General features: G+C 56.9%; 1 protein-coding gene across 3 annotated transcripts in view; it reads right to left on the minus strand.

Moving 5' to 3' along the window:
• FIGNL2 (fidgetin like 2) overlaps positions 1–14,144 on the minus strand; it is a 28,585-nt gene that overhangs the window by 6,271 nt on the left and 8,170 nt on the right. The gene's annotated exons all lie outside the window — the stretch shown is intronic.

Genomic DNA, 14,144 nt, shown 5'->3' on the forward strand with positions numbered 1-14,144 from the left:
CCTGTGAGGTGGGAAAATAGAGGTGTGTGCCAAGGGCTCAGGGGAACATGCCGCACCTGGTTGAGAAGGGCTCACCAGGGAGTGGTGTCTTTACTGGACTTTGAAGGGTGAGAAACCAAGTTGGCCAGACAGGCTAGAGGGTTCCAGCACTTTCCAAGGTGCAGAGCACAATGCATTCAGAAAGCCAGGGCTGTGCTAGCTCATACGCCCTATTCCCCTCCTCAAGACACTTTACTGCCACCTTCTGGAAAATTGTCATAACAAATCTACAAATTACCATGTCTCTGGGGTGAATCGTGCCCCTTTAGAAGAAGGTCTCATATGCAGTGCGCAACCTAGTTAACCATACATTGCAAGCCTGGAGGGAGCACCAAGAAATGTTGGGTCACCGGAGCCTTGGAAGTGGGTATATGGGGGGGAGAGGGAGGGAGAAGAAGAAGCTGAAAATAATCCAGTTGCTTCTCAGCTTCACAGTTGCCCTTACCTGCAGCAGCCTGTCGACAGCACCACCCCCATTGATCTCACTACCTCCTCTGACTCTGACCTGACATCAAAGGGAGAGGACGCTCTTTGAAAATGAACTATACTCTCAGCCCTGCTGCCTAAGGAAGGCATGAGCCACAGACACTAAAGCTTACAAAGGAAAGCGGAGTTCATGAGGCGGGTTCACCTCCATCTGGTGGTCCTGGCCACCAATGGCAAGAGGGCTGAGCAGACAGCAGAGCTGGGTGTGAGGGCCAGGGGCAGAAATGCAGCTCTCCAGCTCCGCTGAGAGGCGTCACCAAGAGCAGAGGCATTACCTGGTGTAAGGGGCTAACGTCCTGCAACCCCAGAAATCACAAGTGGTTCTGGCTGCAGGGTCACAGGAGGTAACGTCCACGTTAGACAAATACTGCGTTATGACATGGACCCCAAACCCTTTTTTCCTATTTACTGCTATCTGTGCTTTGGCTCCTTAATATGAAGAGAGATTGACCTTGATGATGGCACTTTGCCTGAGCATATTAAACTGGGCGTGCTGGGGAGAAAGAGTGACCCCTCCCAGCACACAGACACAGTAAAGAAGGCTCTGGATCTGGACTTGTCCACATGCACTTCCTTCACCGCCTGCCAGACCCTCTGCTCCTCCTCGTGGCTGTTTTGTGGTGTCCTCTCTGCCCTCCCTCCCACCCGCTACTGCCCTGGCCGCAGCCATCTTCCCTGAAGACCACACACTCTGGTTGTCACTGAAACTCTCTACGTCAGCTACTGGGGGCTCCAGGAACCCACCTCCAGCCCCCCAAGCCTGTCCTCCGGGCTTCACACCCAGCCTCCTGCTTCCACTCCAGGATGAGCCCCTCCCTAGAGGGGACCTGTCTGGGCAGCTCATCCAGCCCATGTGAGCTCTACCCTCAAGCCCATCAGATACTTCTCCTCCGGGTAATTCTCTTCCCAGGGGCACATCTCCCTCACCTCTGGCCTTTTGTCTGTCCTCACCTTTATCAACATCTACATCCACTTTGCAGTGCAGGACGCCTGAGGTCCGTTCACCCCAGCCCTTGACCCCATCCTGGCCCAGGCTGGGATCTTGCCCCATCAACTATTATTATTATTATTAACTATTCCCCCCACTACAGTGTCCAGGCTCCCTCCCCATAGCAAGCTCAATTCTTTCCCATCTTCAAAAAGACCTCCTTCAGCCTAAGTGCCCCACTAGCTAGCAGCCATCTCTCTTCCCCTTCTCCTTCACCATCTGGCCTCTGCTAGAGGTCCTTTAGTGGTCTACCTGGGGAGCAGGGGACCAGATCACCAAGTTCTGCCGAACTTAGTCACATAGCACTCAAGACTTCCTCCCACCTCTTCCAAGGGAAAGAACAAAGATCTGGCCAGAACCCAACTGCCTGAGGAGCAAGCTCAAGTAGACAACCCAAGGGGGCAAGAGGAGGGCAGAATTTCAGGGAGAGGGAGGTGCAGTTGCCTGACCTACAGGCAGGCTAAGAATGCTGACCCATGGGAGCCTGAGGACACACCAGCATGCGTGCACGGACCGCCGGGACATGCACAGATGTGCACAGCTGCAGGCACACATGCATGTGTCTGTGTGTGTGCAGGTAGGTCCGGATACACACAGAAGCTTTAAGTGCAGTCTCAGTTGGGTGCTTCCTGACACACCCAGGCCAACTCAGGAGGGCTGGGGTGGGGGAGGCCAGCAGGTAGAGCATGCTGTCTCCCGCCCCCACCCCCAGGCCTGTTCCAGCCCTCTTGCTCCTGCATAGAGACCGTGGGCCTGCCTGTGGCCCAGCCCACAAGCTCCTGCCATTCAACCTCCTGCACCTGGAGGGCTCCTGCCCCCGCCTCCCTCCCAGGTCCATAGGCCACCCTCCAGTCCCCTCCATCAGCTGAGCTGGAGGTGCGGAAAGGCCTCCTGACTTGGGGGAAAGTGTGGGCTTTGAATCAGAGAGACCTGAGTTTGAATCCAGGCCCAGACACTTATGTGTGACCCTGAGCAAGTGGCCTGACCTCACTGAACCTCAATTTCTCCATCGGTTAAAGGGCATAACATATGCCTTGAAGAGTGGCCATGAGGATTAAACAGTGTATGTAAAGTGTGCAGGCCAGAGTGGGGTACAGTAGTATGCATGATAAATGTGCAGTTAGGAACCCGAGCAGCGGCCCAGCCCTGCTGAGTGACTACCAACAAGTCACTTCCCCTTGGGGTTGGGGGAGGTTGGAGAATGTTCTGTGGGTGAGGGTCCTTCCAGCTCTGGCATGACAGACGGGTCCTCGTGGCATTTCCCCAGCAGCCCAGCACTAGGGACAGAGCCTGTCCCTTTTCTGTGCTCCACATGCTTGAGCTTACGTAGCCCTGGGAGATAACACCATTGTCATCACCCCCATTTTACAGGTGAGGAGACTGAGGTACAGAGAGGTCACTACATCCCCAAGGCACAAGCTGGAACAGAAGTGGAGCAGGATTCAGACCCTAGCAGTCTGACGACAGAGCCCAAGCCCTTCCCTCTCGGCTGCACTGCCTCCCCGGTCCAGCCTTTGGTTCTCACGGGCCAGGGAAGAGCCTGAGGCCACGACACCGCCTGCACTGCCTCTGGAAACACGTTCCTGTACTTCCTGGGAACGCGGCTATGCCTCCAGTGCGGTATATCTATCCTCCAGACCTGCAGTTGGAAGCACCTCCCCCGGAGGATCCCAAGTCGCCTATGCCCCCAGGCAGCAGAATTTCTGTCCTCACCGCAAAACAAGTAGAGCTGTCCCTTTCCTGTAAACTTGCCACCTGATACGCGTTCACACCCCTAGGCTGGACAGACCTCCTTATTTGGGTCGGTGGCCTTCCCTGGGGGTGGCTGGGACTCTGGAGGAAAAGCAACTTTCTGCAACTGCGGCAAAGTTTGGGGAGCAAGGTCAGGCTCCCGAGGCAGCTCTTTGTCTGCAGACCCGTGAGGGCCAAGGGCCTCCTACATGGAGCAGGCTGGAACTCCACTGACCCTGGCCGCAGAGTGCAGTCCTTCAGACTCACAGGCGACCGATAAATAGTAACAGGGAGAATTACTGGATGGAAGGGGAAGTCAAGAATTCCTTAAAGCCCATCTGTAGGAAGTCTTGCAGGATCCGTGGGAGAAGCGACTCGGCCTTCACAAGTGACTAAAACACTCAGTGCGCCCATTTCAGTCCTTGTGGACCTGTCCAACCCCGTGGGCCATGCCCTGCCCGGAGCAGTCCATGCATGGGGCCTCACACAGGCTGTGACGGTGTCATTTATAATAAGAAATATATATCTGGTCTTCATCCACTGTTCCTGGCCCGAAGCTCCCCAAACTCTTGAATTTCCAGAGCAATGAGAGCAATGGGAGCATCTTTCGTTAGAATATTTGGTCTCTTGTCCTCAGTTTCTGAAATACCTTCAAAGCCATAAAGGTGAAATGGGTGTCTTGTTATTCATACAAGCCCCTTTCAACCACACCTGAGTTTATGCTGATAAGATGATTTTTGGAAAGCTCCTAGTAACCTAAGCATGGAGGCTGGCTGCCAGGGGAACCAGCCATGATTAGAGGGTTGGAACTTTCAACCTACCCCCCACACCCCTCCCACCACCCAGGAAAGGAAAGGGGCTGGAGATTGAGTTCAATCGCCAATGGCCAATGATTTAATCAATCCTGCCTGTGTAATGCAGCCTCCACAAGACCCCAAAAGGGCAACACATGGAGGCGCTGGGAGGGTGGGGCCCCAGAGAGGGCGTGGACGCTCCCAGCCCCTTCCCACCCCCCTTATCCTGTGCATCTCTTCCATCTGGCTGTTCCTGATCTTATATCCTTTCATAATAAACCCGTAATCTAGTAAGTAAACTGCTTCCCTGAGCTCTGCGAGCCGCTCTAGCAAATTAATGGAACCCGAGGACCGGGTCGCGGGAACCTCTGATTTATAGCCCATCGGTCAGAAGCATGGGTGACAACATGGACTTGAGATTGGCCTCTGAAACGAGGGCAGCCTTGAAGGACTGAGCCCTTAACCTTTGGGATCTGACACTATTCCCCTGTAGAGAGTGTCCAAATTGAGTCAAATTTGTAGTTAAATTCAGCTGGTGCAGCAGAATTGGCTCATGTGTGGAAAACCCACACACCTGGCGTCGGAAGTGAAGCAGTGTGAGAGTAAAGGAGAGACACACACGGGAAGAGTGTGTTTTTCCCTTACGCAGGCCTCAGACACTCCTCCTCCAGCCCACCCAGCATCCCACGGCAGCCATCACCCTGAGCTGTCACCGTGACCATGGGCAAGACACCTAGCCTCTCTAAGCCTCACCTTCTTCAGTTGTCAAATGAGACGGTGTGGATGGTGGACCGCAAACTTTTCTCTCTCCCTAGGAACCCCTTTAAAGTAAATTTTATACAAGATGTGGTGGGAAGGGACGCCAACCATGCAGTGTCAATGCCCGTCTCCAGCTCCCTAAGGAGGCCCCTAACTCCCCTTCTGGATCATACAGAAATTCTAGGCTTCAGAATTCCATTACCCACCGGGAAGGAGGGGGCTTGGCCAGACAGGGCTGGGGGCCGGGCAGGGAAGGAGGGGCAGCTGTGTGGCGGCTCCAGGCCTGAGTGGAGAAGGGGCCACCGCTGCCCTCCTGGGCCAGCTCCCCGGCTCCATTATCTCAGCCCCAGACAAAGGGGCTGGAGAGGGGAATCCCATTGTTGGGCCTCATATGGAAATCTCATTAATCTATTCACCGCGGCTCCCACAGGCCTTTTGTCCCAGGCTTTTTGTCTACTGCTCAAAACTGGTACCCTGGGGGGGGTCTCTGGTCGCCTGGCAGGGCTTGAACAGGACTGTTCCCCACCACTGGGCCCTGCCCTTCATGCCAGCTCCCCGTTACTGCAAGAGGAAAGGAGAGGGAGGGGCGACAAGAGGACTCCGGAGAAGGAGTCACCTGCCACCGCCTTGTACCCACCACACAGGAACCTCTTCCCCCAGTCCAGGCCAGAGAGCAGCCCCCAGCACAGCTGGACCCAGAACTCTGCCTGGGGGACCCCCTGGGCCTGGCATAGGGCCTACTGTAGGTGGGGCTCAATAAAAGTTTGGGGATGAGCCAAAGGAGGCCAGAGAGGTGGCTGCAAAACTCCACGTTGCAGGGGCTGCAGCTCGTTTCTGCAGGGACTCTCAGGATGCCGTCAGTGTCCCAGGGAGTATCAGCCGGTAGAGATGCAAAATTGGATCGAACTGTGACCCCCCGTCCTCAGGGATGCTGTGGTCTAACAGGAAAGATAAGGGAAAAGTGGTCACAGCCAAAAGACAGGGAGGGAGGGAGGAAAAGAAAGAGAGACAAGAAAAGACTGAATTCTGGAAGCCTGGAGACAGTTGAAGCTATTTTCCGGGGTGGGGGGTATCAGGCAGCACCTAAAACGAGTCTCTGAGGATGGAAAGCACTGTGGTCTGTGCGTGGACTTGAGGCCGGTGAGAGGAGGGGCCAGAGCCGGGCAGGGAGTGCCGGCCCGCCCATGTCATCACTCACTCGCTGCCCACAGCACCCCACCTCATAGATACTGTCTACAGATGACACACTGAGTCCCAGACAGGAGATGCAGCTGTCAGAAAGGGGACCCCCTACCTCTGGCCAGTGCTTTCCCCACCTCCACAGGCTGTGGGGAGGCAAGGATGCAAACTGAGGAGCAGACCCCTGAGGGGAGGAGTCTGCCCAGGGGATCAGCACCGTCTCCCTGTCTCCCTCCCTGTCCCCAAACTCACTCTGGCTGGAGAAATGATGCAGAACTCGGAGCTGGGGACAGGGAGTGGGGAGCAGAGGAAGACGAGGATGGATGCACAAGCTCCGAGGAGTGGGAATGGTCAGGACAGGTGTGGTCACTGTTGGGGTGATTGTGTGTCAAGGATGCTGTCCCTTGATCCCCCCTCCTGCAGGAGCACTCCCCCTCTCCTGCAGGAGCACTCCCCCTCTCCTGCAGGAGCACTCCCCCCCTCCTGCAGGAGCATTCCCCCCTCCACGGGATCATTCTCATCAGCCTACAAACATGCTTTTATTTCTCCATCTTAGGGGGGAAAAAAGCCCAAAATCATCTCTGATCCCCTCCAACTACACCCTATTGCTTCCTACTTGCTTTTCAGCAAAACAAAAACCAAGAAGTTTAGAAGTTGCCTATACGACTGTTTTCTGATTCCTCCCCTTCCCTCCTCTCTTGAGCCCTTCCAGCCAGACTTTCACACGCAGCACTGCGGCCGCCCACGCACATGGCTGCGTGGTTACATCCCTGGTCGCCCCAGGCCCAGCTCAGCAGTCTTGGACTGGGCCGATCACCCCTCCTTCCTGGAAAGTCCTCACCGCCTCCGGCCTCCTCTCCTCCTCAGCCTCTTTCACTGCCCTCCTTCCACACCCTCCCCTCTGAGCCTTGCAGAGCCGGGGGCTCAGTCCTTCTCTCCACATCAACTCCTTGGAGCCCCCATCCAGTCTCGCGCCCTTGACCACCGTCTGTACACTGAGGATTCCTGAACGAGCTTCTCCAGCCTGGGTCTCTCCCCTGGCCCTGCTGGCAGTCAGCCTGCTTCCTGACACCTCCGGTGGAATATTTAATTAGCACAATTAATGCATCCAAAAATCAAACTCTGATTCCTCACCCCACCCCACCCCTACCCCATCTTAGGAAATGGTAGCTTCGTCCTTTCTAGTTGCTCAGGCCAGAAACCTTGGGTCATCTTGAACTTCTCTCCTTGCCACCTCAGACCAGCAAATCAGATGGGCCTTGGCTTCAAAACCTATTTGAACTGCCAGCACTTCTCACCACCTCCCTCCACGCCTTCTCTCACCTGCTGACTGCAGCAGCCTCCTGTCCCATCTCCCCATTTCTACCCTCACCCCCCCACTCTCAGTCTCAACACAGGAGCCACGACGACCCTTGAAAAGACGTCCGATCATGTCATTCTTTGACCCAGCAGCTTCCAGTGGCTCCTCTCTCACTCAGAATAAAAGCCCAAGTGGCCTACCAGGTCCCCCTTACCTCCGGGCCTCCCCTCCAGCCACACTGGCCTCTCGCTGCTCCCCCTACACCAGGCTGGCTCCCACCTCAGGGGCCCTTGCTGCACTCGGTGCCTACAACCCGCTTTCTTTTCCCCAGCTCTCTGCATGGCTCACACCCTCACTTCAGGTCTCTGCTCCACCATCACCTCATCAAACACTGTCCCCCTCAACCTGACGTTCTCTGTAGCACTTGTCATAAATCTGACCTACTAGTTGCTTTATTGTCTTGTGTCGACTAGAAAGTTCCATGAGAGCAGGGACTTTGTTCACTGTCATATCCCAAGCACCTAGGACAGTGTCTGGCACACAATAAGTTCTTAATGGACTCTGTAGGATGGATGGATGGATGGATGGGTGGGTGGGTGGGTAGATGGATGTATGGATGGATGGATGGGTAGGTGGGTGGGTAGGTGGATGGGCGGATGGGGGATGGATAGATGGGTGGGTGGGTAGATGGATGAATGGATGGAGGGATGGATAGGTGGGTGGGTAGGTGGTTGGGTGGATGGGGGATGGATGAGTGGATGGGTGGATAGGTGGATGGGTAGATGGATGGATGGATGGATGGATGGATGGATGGATGGATGGAAGGGTGGATGGGTGGATGGGTAGATAAGTAGATGGATGGGTGGATAGATGGATGGATGGGTAGATGGGTGGATGGGTGGATGGATGGATGGAAGGACAGGTGGATGGGTAGATGAGCAAAGAAGCTGTGTCCAAATAAAGCAAACACTTGGAGCCCACTTGAGATGGGGAGGGTGGCAAGAGGCAAAGCCCAGGATTTCCCTTAGGAGTGGACAGGGGAGGGTGCCTCCTGGAAGCAGAGTTTGTGTCTGAACACCAGAGGAAACTGCCCATCCCGGCCCCCAGGGACCCCACCTGGCCTCCTGTTCTTTTTAATCTTTCTCCTTCTCTCCTTCCCCAGTCAGGCCTCTGCGAGAAGACAAAGGGGCACTGGAATCCCCATCAAAGGCCGCAGGACACATGGTAAAGAGCTCAGGCCCCTTGGGAGCCTGCCTCCTCAAGGGAGTGAGGCCTCCCCACCAGCCCGGCTCCTCTCTGGGATGGGGGGGATGCTCCGGCCCTGGACTCCTCATATGTCAAATGCCAAACAGCAGGAGGTGGGCCTGAGCCAGGCTGACCAAGCGGCCCCCATCTGGGCTGTGTGTGCACACGCGCTGGGGGGAGGGGAGAGTGCAGAAATCCCTGCCTGTGTCGCGGTCAGGGCCACAGACAAGCTGTAACCATCTGCTCTCGTCTTGAGAGGCCAGGCCAGGGGCCCAGCACCCTTGGGGATAAACCTTCCCTTTCTCCCAGGCTTCCAGTGTGTGCAAAGAACTTTCATGGTTACCCTCCGGTTTCTCCCTCACGACTTCGCTGCCAGATAAGCATATTGTCCCCATTCTGCAGGGGAGGAAACAGAGGCTCAGGCAGGGGAACTGATTCTCTCAAGGTCAGAACAGCTAGTAAGGGGAGAAGCTGGGACTCGGCCCATTCTGCCAGCCCCTCCCCCAGCCGTGGCCAAGTCCCGGGGCACCAAACTCAGGGCCCTCACCAGGCTAGGCTCTCAGGCACGGCCCTTCCATCCATCCCTGGCTCATCCCTCAGCTCCAGCCCAAGCCTGCCCCACAGCCCCCTCTTCCAGGAAGCCTTCTAGGATTGACACCCCCAAGAAAGTTCCTAAGATGCCTCAAAGTCTGGAGCTCTGTACAGCCACTCCTTTCCCACCCTGGGCTGTTGGTCTGTCCCTGGGTGTTTGGCCCCCTGGTGACCCAGGACCTCTTAGGGGCAGCGCAGCCACCCGCAGGAGCAGACAAGCCCCAAACTGGTGGGGCGAGGGTCCAACAGATGGCAGAAGGAAGAGGCCCTGCCCCAGGCCACGCGGCCACGAAGGGATTTGCACCCAAGGGCTTGGCTTGGACCCCTGAACACAGCCTCCAATCCTGTGCTGGCCAATTCGCATCTGCTAGCCACAAGTGGCTACTTAAATGCATTAAAATGTATCAATTATTTTAAAATTTACATTATTAATTATTTTTAAAATTTACTACTAAAGTTAAATTTAAAATTCAGTTCCTCAGCAGCAGGAGCCGCACTCCCAGCACTCAGCAGTCACGTGGGGGAGAGGCCACTGTACTGGACAGCAAGCACACAGGACATTCGCATCACTGAGGAGGGTTCTACTGCCCAGCACAGGTCTGACCCCAGGCAGCACTTCCTCCCCAGCCAGCGTGTCCCCACGGCCACCGGAGCCCCTGCCCGCAGCGCTCCATGGAACTTGACTGGAGTCTCGCTTCCTGGGGTCTCCAGGCAGACCTCCCTAGATTCAGACTCCTTTCCTTTGGATTCCTAGGGAGTTGTCTGCCTGGCTGGCCCAAGCCTCCCAGGAGCCAGGGAAGGAGGGGGCTTGCTGGACCAAGCCCCTCCCCACCAGCCCAGCCGGTCCTGCCTGCCTGCGCCCTCAAGCTCAGGGCAGGAGAGGAGGGGCAGGCTGAAGGGGAGGGGAGGATGTAGGATGGGGCAGTTTGTCATCTGGCCCTTGGGGCTGTGCTTCCTTCTCTCCCCCCTCAGCTGCTCGACACCCCTCCCCCCTCACCTACCATCCTCATCCTCATCAAATCCCAAAGACAGATGGGGGCTGGCAGGAAGAAACGTGACCACAGTGAAAGCACTCTCAAGTGGCAACACAGTCCGGGGGTCACAGCTGTGTCCCCCGAGGCCTGGCCAGTCCCTCATGTCCAGCCTTGTGTCAGCCAGGCCTGGGCTAAAGCGAGGCTCAGTGAAGGAGGGGGGACACTTAGGAATCTTAGGAGGAGATTTAGGAATTCGTAGGTGCTGGGTTATTCTAGCAGGCCCTACCCCAGTCAGACACGCAGTCACTCTGGCCGCTCATCCATCCATCCATCCATTCAACACACATTGAATAAGGCCCCACCGTGTCAAGATGTAACAAGAGGATGTAAAGATGGACAGGTGGGCTCCCTAACCAGCTTGACCAGGTAGGGACCTGGCTTGTTCTGGCCTTAATCCTTGTTCCAGGCTAGAGGAAGCTCCTTTGTCTCTGCCCAGTGGTCTGAGCAGGATGGACACCCCCCACCCCGTCCCTCAAACAGGCGCACATGCACACGCACGCACACACACACACACTCCCAGCTGCTGCCAGGACCCCCCTCCCATGGTGTCTCTGGCCAATCACAGCACTGAAGGTTAAGTCCCACTGCCCAGCGGCCCCCAGGGAGTGTATTAGCACATTTGAACCGCTCAACCTGCAGTGACAAAGCCTGGGGCCTTGGGAGGAGACACAGCAGGAGGGGTAGGGGCCTGGGGGGAACTGGCCTCCCTCCCCTCCCAGGGGAAAGCTCAGGACTAGATTAAGCATTCTGGGGCACAGAGGAATTTGGGGGCCCCAGCTCCAGCAGTGAATAAGCGATCCATAAAATCCCGATTTACACACTCACTGATCAAACGGCCCACGACTACCCCGGGAGGCTGGGGGTGGCTCCCGGGCTTCCCCACTCTTGCAGAGGGTCCTAGGGAGCCCGGAGCAGGATCCCCGACACAGATCCCATGCTTTATCTGCAGACTCAGTCCCATCCCAATCCCCAGGAGGGGCTTCCGTCCCCAGGGCCTGGCCACCTGCCTGTACAGGCTGTGATCTGGCTGTCTTTGGGGCTGGCTGGCCCGGTGGCCATCTTCGCCCGCTCTCTGTGAATAACTGCTCTTCCCCTCACCTGTGCTGCCCCGGGGCTGCCAGGGCTGACTTCAGCCTCCTCAAAGCTGCTAATCACTTTTCCAGCTCTGAAGCCCCCTCTCCTCCCACCCCTTTCTTTCCAACAGCCCCTCCATGTTTTCTCTTGACCCTCCTCTTGATCCCCTCCCAGCTGGAGCTGCTGGGATGCTCTGAGCCCTTTCCCTCCACCGCCGGTCTCCCCTACCCCAGGCTACATGGGGAGCGGGTACCGGCTCTCCATCCCCCAGCCGTCCCCCTGGGGACACCAGGTAGGGACAACTAGCCGAGTTATGACCCTTGCCCCTTCCCCAAAAGAACAGTTTGTCTTCACCTGCCTAAATTTTGTTTGCTTCACTTAGTTAGGCTGTCTGAAATTTCCGCAACAGAAAATCATCCTGGTTAACAAGCATCCACTTTCAAACCAAGTGTGCCTCTGGGAGGGTCCAGGCCATCAGCGCCTGCCTCTCAGTGAAGGCCAGCAAGGCTGAATGCCTCTCCCTGATGCCTGCACGAGGTGAGCTGTGCTGAGCAAGTGGAAGTTGCACCAGGAAGCAGGGGCAGCGAGCCTGGGGGGCCGGGAACTGCTTAAAGGGCAGCACAGCGCCCACCCTGCCACGGCCTCTTACCACTACTTTCTCTTTCTTCTCCCCAAAGCCCCAGTACATAGTTGTATATTCTAGTTGTAGGTCCTTCTAGTTCTTCTATGTGAGCTGCCACCACAGCATGGCTACTGACAGACCAGTGGTGTGGTTCCACGCCCGGGAACTGAACCCAGGCCGCTGAAGTGGAGCATGCTGAACTTTAACCACTAGGCCACCAGCGCTGGCTCACTCTGCTCACTACCTGAGCTAAGTTGGAGCCGGTTAGGGATGGACTTCAACTCTGGGCCCTGAGGACAGGACAGAAGGGGAGGGACAGCTCACAAGTCAGGCTGCTATCTCCCCGAGGCCACTGCCTGCTGGGCTGGGGGCCTGATCTCCTTGATCTCCTTCAGTCCCCACAGCAGGCTGCGCGGTGGGGAGTGTGGTGGCTTGTGGTGGAGTCTATTCTACAGAGGACAGGCTCCTCCCTTCTTCTCCCTTCCCTCACCTTCACTGGCTGCTTCCAAGGACCCTTGAACGCAGCCGGGATCTATTAGCAACTTGAGTGAGGCAGGTGTCTGAAGCCCAGCCTGAAAGACTGACCAAGGCTGGGGGTCTCTGAGGCCAGCCCAGCAAGCCCAGGGGTCCCTCTGCAGCTCACCGTCTCACCCCCTTCCTGTGAGTCAGCCTCTGAGAGTGGGACGAGTGTCTCAATCTCTGTTTCCTCCAGTGTGACATGGGAGGACCCAGCATCTCCCACAGGCTGCTGTGAGGGCAATGAAGGAAGGGTGGTCTTCCAAGACGCCTGGAGCAGGGCCAAGGGTGGGGCAGGGCACCAGCGCAGGCTCTGACTTGGCTCCTGAGAGGGCTCGCTAGGTGCTCCGGCCTGGGAGCGGGGGGAGCGAAGGAGGACCCACTGAGCTAGAGGGACTCCAAGGAAAAAAATACAGCTCCCAAGCTACCCACTGGGCCCCAGAGTGGGCAGCGCTGCCCTGCAGGAGTGACGTCCCCGTCCTGCCCCGACTGTCGGGTGGGTCTGCAGAGGCTGTGAGGGAACTGAGCTCACCATCACCGGAAATGCAGTCTGAGGCCCAAACCACAGCTTCCCAGAACAGCCTAGCCTGACCCCTGGCTCCTCCCACCTGTGACCTAGGGCAGCTCTCACCAGCTCCTCCTCTGCCAATCGAGGGAGGAGCCCCAGGGCCTGGCCAAGGCCCCCCTTCTGCCATTTAGAAACTGCCCAGGCAAGATCACATGCCCCGTCAGGTCCCTTGTGAGAGCCCACCGTGCCAGACCCCACTTCCTCCCAAGCCACCCTTTTCACCATCCCTGGGAACCTTACGGGGAGGGTTAGGGATGTAGAGGGGACTCTTCAGGGCTCCCTGGGTGCCCACCAAGACCTCAGACTCACACACCTGGGGAAAACACCCCCACCTTCTCTCTCCAGAGTCCACCCAGGCACCCAGGCTGGAAACCCTGGAGGCCCCGGCTCTCCAGCTCTTGCAGCCTCTGCCATCCAGCTGGACACTGGGTCCTCTTGACACTTTCTGAAACGACCCCCAGCTCTCATGTCCGCTATGACGCCTGGCCCACATGTGGACCCACTGCCTCTCCCTCCTGATCCTTCTTCTGCCCACCTGCCAGGGTAGTCCTTCTGTCTAAAACACACACCCAAACCCTACTGACCACAGAATGGACGCCAAACGCCTCAGCCTGCCACCAAAGGCCAATCAGTTTGTCCTTCCAGCCTCAGACCCTGCCACTCTGGCCCCTTCTAGCCCCTCCAGCCATGGAGTCCATTCTCTGGGCCAGACACGGTCACACTTCCAGGCCTTGGCGCCATCTGGTCCCTCTGCCCAGAAGGCCGTCTCCCCCATTCTGCAGCCGTGGCGCTCCCATGCTGTTATGTCACTGTGACTCCGATGCTGTTGCTGGCTCCCTCGGGGGTACGCCGCACAAGTGCCCTGCCCCTCGGTCCTGCCACCTAAAGGCCTTCTTTAGAGTCGGTGGCACCCGTTCCCTCCCTGCTTGGCCAGCCCTGCCCCTGGGCCTTTGCACAACAGTGCTCTGGCCAAGCAGCCCCCATCTGTTCCTTTTCCACTCTGTACTTTCCATCCCAAAGTCCCCTCCCCAGAAAACCTTCCCTGATACAATGGCAGTGGGCCTTTGGGTTTCTTTCTATAGTAAGTACTTGTTCTAATTCCTCTTTTTGAAGATTATTCACTTTTTCATTGAGGGACAAAGATTTGCAGTTGAGGGCCAGCCCCAGTGGCCTAATGGTTCAGTTCAGTGTGCTCTGATTTGGCAGTCAGGGTTCGGT

This window comes from Equus asinus, chromosome 22, assembly GCF_041296235.1.
Source record: "Equus asinus isolate D_3611 breed Donkey chromosome 22, EquAss-T2T_v2, whole genome shotgun sequence".
NCBI classification, from domain to species: Eukaryota; Metazoa; Chordata; class Mammalia; order Perissodactyla; family Equidae; genus Equus; species Equus asinus.